At 42.7% G+C, this 6,000-nt stretch overlaps 1 protein-coding gene across 1 annotated transcript in view; it reads right to left on the minus strand.

The window, feature by feature from the left end:
* The window catches only part of adcy6a (adenylate cyclase 6a), a 50,374-nt gene extending 45,450 nt beyond the window's left edge, over positions 1-4,924 (minus strand). Inside the window, exon 1 of the mRNA XM_052483088.1 lies at positions 4,660-4,924. The gene's annotated coding sequence lies outside the window, so the exon portion shown is untranslated. The remainder of the gene's footprint in view (positions 1-4,659) is intronic.
* Positions 4,925-6,000: the final 1,076 nt, after the last annotated feature.

The raw sequence follows: 6,000 nt of genomic DNA on the forward strand, positions 1-6,000 counted from the left end.
GAAGACAAGACCACAGGAAACAAATCAGATCGGGCAACCATCATGGACATCCTGTATCACAACCCTCCTCCGTCTGCTTACCAATACAGATTAGGGCAGGACAAGCTGGACCTAGATCAGTGGTTTAGTGGCAACTTTGATTCCGAGCAGCTAAGCCCTTACAGTGGCTTGCGAAAGTATTCACCCCCCCTTGGCATTTTTTCCTATTTTGTTGCCTTACAACCTGGAATTAAAATTGATTTTTTTGGGGGGGTTGTATCGTTTGATTTACACAACATGCCTACCACTTTAAAGATGCAAAATATTTTTTCATTGTGAAACAAACAAGAGGTGAGACAAAAAAACAAAAAAAACTTGAGCGTGCACTATTCACCCCCCTCAACTATTCACCCCCCCAAAGTCAATACTTTGTAGAGCCACCTTTGGCAGCAAATACAGCTGCAAGTCTCTTGGGGTATGTCTCTATAAGCTTGGCACATCTAGCCACTTGGTTTTTTGCCCATTCTTCAAGGCAAAACTGCTCCAGCTCCTTCAAGTTGGATAGGTTCTGCTGGTGTACAGCAATCTTTACGTCAATCCAATTGAGAACCTGTGGTAATGTGGTCTGGGCTTCGACTAGGCCATTCCAAGACATTTAAAGGTTTCCCCTTAAACCACTCGAGTGTTGCTTTAGCAATATGCTTATGGTCATTGTCCTGCTGAAAGGTGAACCTCCATCCCAGTCTCAAATCTCTGGAAGGAAGACTGAAACAGGTTTCCCTCAAGAATTTTCCTGTATTTAGCACCATCCATCATTCCTTCAATTCTGACCAGTTTCCCAGCCTGTCGATGAAAAACATCCCCACATCATGATGCTGCCACCACCATGCTTCACTGGGGATGGTGTTCTCAGGATGATGAGAGGGGTTTGTGTTTGCGCCAGACATAGCATTTTCCTTGATGGCCAAAAAGCTCAATTTTAGTCTCATCTGTACCTTCTTCCATATGTTTGGGGAGTCTCCCACATGTCTTTTGGCGAACACCAAACGTGTTTGTTTATTTATTTCTTTAAGCAATGGCTTTTTTCTGACCACTATTCCGTAAAGCCCAGCTCTGTGGAGTGTATGGCTTAAAGTGGTCCTTTGGACAGATACTCCAATCTCCGCTGGGAAGCTTTGCAGCTCCTTCAGGGTTATCTTTGGTCTCTTTGTTGACGCTCTGATTAATTCCCTCCTTGCCTGGTCCGTGAGTTTTGGTGGGCGGCCCTCTCTTGGCAGGTTTGTTGTGGTGCCATGTTCTTTCCATTTTTTAATAATGGATTTAATGGTGCTCTGTGGGATGTTCACAGTTTCTGATATTTTTTTATAACCCAACCCTGATCTGTACTTCTCCACAACTTTGTCCCTGACCTGTTTGGAGAGCTCCTTGATCTTCATGGTGCCACATGCTTGGTGGTGCCCCTTGCTTAGTGGTGTTGCAGACTCTGGGGCCTTTCAGAACCAATTGAGATCATGTGACACTTAAATTACACACAGGTGGACTTTATTTAACTAATTATGTGACTTCTGAAGGTAATTGGTTGCACCAGATGTCATTTTAGGGGATTCATAGCAAAGGGGGTGAATGCATATGCATGAACCACTTTTCTGTTTTCTGTTTTGTTCTTTTTTTCATTTCACTTCACCAATTCTGACTATTTTATGTATGTCCATGACATGAAATCCAAATAAAAATCCATGTAAATTACAGATTGTAATGCAACAAAATGGGAAAAACGCCAAGGGGGATGAATACTTTTGCAAGACACTGTACACCATCAAGGCTAATGACCCATCAGACTTGCATTTCCTGAATCAATTAGATAAAGAAGGGAATTCTTCTCATTCCTGTAAATTGAGGTCTATTTGGGCACAAGCATAACGAATCTAGCCACTGATATAAATTGCACATTGAAAGAGAATCCCCATTATAGGTTTTTCTAACGTGTTAAAGGTGCTTTATCTTACAAATCACTACCACTGATTTTACATCTGTGCAGAGCTATAGGCCTACTCATACATGATAATAGTAAGACTAGTTCAACCTCTAGCTAAGGCATATATGCGTATCGCTGACATAATTATTTATTATTACTATATGGTTATATATAATTATTAGGCTACTATATGTCTAGTTCTCCCTAAGAACTAAAGAACACATTGCCTTTAACATCATAAAAATGATCCGAATAATTAGATTGATCACCATCACAACTCTTCATTATCAAAGCTGATGTACTCCCGTAAGTATTACCTACATTAGGCTAGCATCAGCTGAACAGAGCAGGGACAGACAGGCCTCAAAACAACCAGAGCTCTTGAATGTGCAGAAGGGCTTCTATCAACTTAACGCAATGCTGATGTGCTGCTGTCGCCTATCCTTGCATATTTTTAGTGGGAACTGGGAACATGAGCAGGCGCTCATGTCGGAAGGCGTGTTGTGTCGTTGAAGCAAAAATAGAATTTATTCCTGATGGCTAGTACGCCTTCTCTGGCACGTATCCGTCCAGGCTGCTGATTGTGGCTTCTGGTGGATCAAGAGAGTTCAAGGAGATGTGCCTTCAGTCAATGGACGCTACTACAGCCCCTCCAGCTCCGAAAACTCCGCTCTCTCCCGCGCACAAGGTTGTCCAGTGCCCCCATTGCAAATATCTTGACGTTGCCAATCGGTACGGCGTTCAAGAGCAACAATTATCTCTGTTTTTATGTGGCTGTAGACATACTGCGTGAATCCTTTCCCACCTCTCTAGCGCTTTTATGACAGAATGTGTGTGGGGGGGGGGCTATTCCTCAGGGACGTTTGCACGACATATCAACCGGCCAGTGGCGTTACATAATACAAACAGCGTGTGCATTGAGATTGGCATCTATTCGTAATTGTTATTAATCAGATCCTTCGTTTCAGTTTTTCGACTACAGCTTCTATTTCTTTTAGCTTTAGTCCACTGTGCTGTAGCCTATGAGGAGCGCATCAAAGTAAATACATATTTGATAATCGCATCATCAGCCATATTTAAGCAATAATGCACGAGGAGGTGTGATATATGGCCAATATACCACGGCTAAGGGGAGTGCCTGGTATATTTGCCATATACCACAAACTCTGAGGTGCCTTACTGCTATTATAAACTGGTTACCAACGTAATTAGAGCAGCAAAAATAAGTGTTTTGTCACACCAGTGGTATACGGTCTGATATACCACGGCTGTTAGCCAATCAGCAATCAGGGCTCGAACCACCCAGTTTATAATGTCTGTTATAGACTATTTTTTATTGCAGACTGGTTTAATTAATAGCCTATGTCAGCATACACTACATGTATGAATTGTATGTAGGCCTAACATCCGTGTAGCCTAATAACATCGAATAAGAGTGTATCCAAGGCTAGATGCAATGTATCATTCCATGCAAAGGCTATGTGAGGGCTATATTATCGCCGGCATTCACACACTCGTTTACATAACTGTTCAGTGTTGCCTATGTGACAACCATAACAGAGATCACAGCTATTACCATTTTGACGCTGTGTTGTTTTTGTACAGTAGCGGTGTGCGATTAGTCTACTTGTAGGCTACAATGTTGCATGTCCCACCCGACCGCCAAGGAGTTTATGTGCCTTGTTCTTCAACCAGCGAAGGGAGAGGAAATTCAAGCATGCCTCAGGCCCTGACAAACAAATGCCATGAATCAATAAACACATGACAGAAAATACAAACTGTGGACTGTCATGCCCGAAGTCCACCAGATGCATAAGTGTTTTGTTTTGCCGGATGTCTAGCCCACATTCGCCGTACTTGAAAGCACGTGCTTCGCTTTTCAACTAGCTAAAAACCAAGCTTCCGTTTTACCACCGCACCGTAGAGCAGAGCACGAGTTGAAATTATTGAGCGCCTGCGGTACAAGGAACACACTGCATCCATTGACAATTAATCACTTCTGCCAGAATGCAAATAGTTTGATGGATCTGGTGGACTTGAGGTGTCAATATTCCACATTCCAACGCATCACACCACCTTGTTTATTTTTTGTAGGGCTGGCTCATCAGTAGGCTAACCTACAAAACCATTAGCCTATATATATATTTTTTTTTAACATCCTACCATGATGACCTAGCCTATATTTCATTTGAAATAACTCGAACATGGCAACAAACAGTAGTGCTGCGGTTGGTAATTCATTCTATACGTGTACCTCCTGCAGCTGCGACCTTTGAGTTAGTGGCTATGACAGCGATGCCTGGATGGCAGCAGTCATTTTAGTGTGCTTCTCTAACCTGCAAACTCATCGATTTTAAAATCAAGATATTAGAACCTATAACGTTAACTGTATGTTTGTTTGGATATCAGTGCTTATACAGTGCTATTGACATTATTGATCCGTAAGAAACACGGATCGATTAGCCCACTGGGCCACAACTGCGAAAAACACAGTGGTCTCAGGCGCACAACCCCTATATTAATAAAATACAATTCTGCCGACTCCCCTCAATTACGCACTGATGGAATTGCAATAATCCCGTTTCTAAAATCAAATGGGTGTACGATAGCATTAGTAAGGTTTGGCCTTCCCTAAACAGCATAAATAAGCCTACATTATTAAACATGCGCATACTCGGCCGGATCACGCTGGAAAGAGGACTCACCGTGATCATCCTTCTCGCTTCTTTCCCTCCAAACTAGACCGCATGAGACAACCCGATATTGGGCAGGATAGGCCGAATTGAAGTCACTGGTACCGTTGACGGTTTGAATGGTCAGAATGGGGGACCAGTCCAGTGATGACAAACAGACATAAACGCACAATATCGTTCTCGTTACGCCTCTTCTGATGTTTTCCTTCTCCTTTGCCTGCCTCTCCCCCCTCTCTCTCCAAGCTTAGAAGCACCACCGCTCACACTCCTCAGTTGTCTTCTGCTCAGCATCTCGCAACTCCCTCTAGAGGCACAGCTCTGTATGAAACAGTGTTTGGCTCTGTAGGAACCAAAACACAGCCTACGTACTCCATTGTTTTTCTCACCTGTCACTTTGTGTGTCGAGGAAAGGTCGTGATGGTTAGTTCCAAGACAGATGCCAGATAAACCACCATCAAAATGCCCAATTCTTTCAAAAACCCTGTACACCAGAGAGGCCAATGCACTTTTCCCAATTCCTAAAAGACAACAAGATTGTTGTTGGAATTGGATGCAAAACAGTGAATAATGCCTCAAATGTAGTTGGGAAAATGTAGCCTAGTGTGATGTAGCCTACTGTGGTACAATATACTTTCTATCATGACCAACCTGTAACCTAAAAGTTCTTACCAGCAGATTACAAAGTGTGATAACTTACCAACAAAAGAGCTAGAGGGCGTATAAATCAAACCAAGTCGTGATGTTGGGCTGTGTAAGCATACAGTAATAAAGAGATAATAGCACACAACAGTATGACAGTTATAGGCAGTGTTACAGCAACCAATCACAAACTCCTGATTGTTTGTCCTGATGTTTATTTAATGATCATACCACACACCAATGATTGTTTGGTTAAACTAGAACAGGGGTGCACAGGTCCGGTCCTTGGGGGCCGCAGTGTCTGCTGGTTTTCAGAGTATGATTTTGACCTGGTTAGCCAGGTCTATCTCATGAAGATTTCCTTTCTTTCTCTCATATATATATGACCCAACTCATCCCACGCTGTGTAAGGGCTATTTGACCAAGAAGGAGAGTGATGGAGTGCCTGATCAGATAACTTGGCCTCCACAATCACCTGACCTCAACCCAATTGAAGGAGAAGCAGCCAAAAAGTGCTCAGCATATGTGGGAACTCCTTCAAGACTGTTTGAAAAGCATTCCTCATGAAGCTGGTTGAGAGAATGCCAAGAGTGTACAAAGCTGTCATCAAGGCAAAGGGTGGCTACCTTGAAGAATCTCAAATACGAAATATATTTTGTATTAACACTTTTTTAGTTACTACATGATTCCATGTGTGTTATTTCATAGTTTGAT

This window comes from Oncorhynchus keta, chromosome 28, assembly GCF_023373465.1.
Source record: "Oncorhynchus keta strain PuntledgeMale-10-30-2019 chromosome 28, Oket_V2, whole genome shotgun sequence".
Classification (NCBI taxonomy): domain Eukaryota; kingdom Metazoa; phylum Chordata; class Actinopteri; order Salmoniformes; family Salmonidae; genus Oncorhynchus; species Oncorhynchus keta.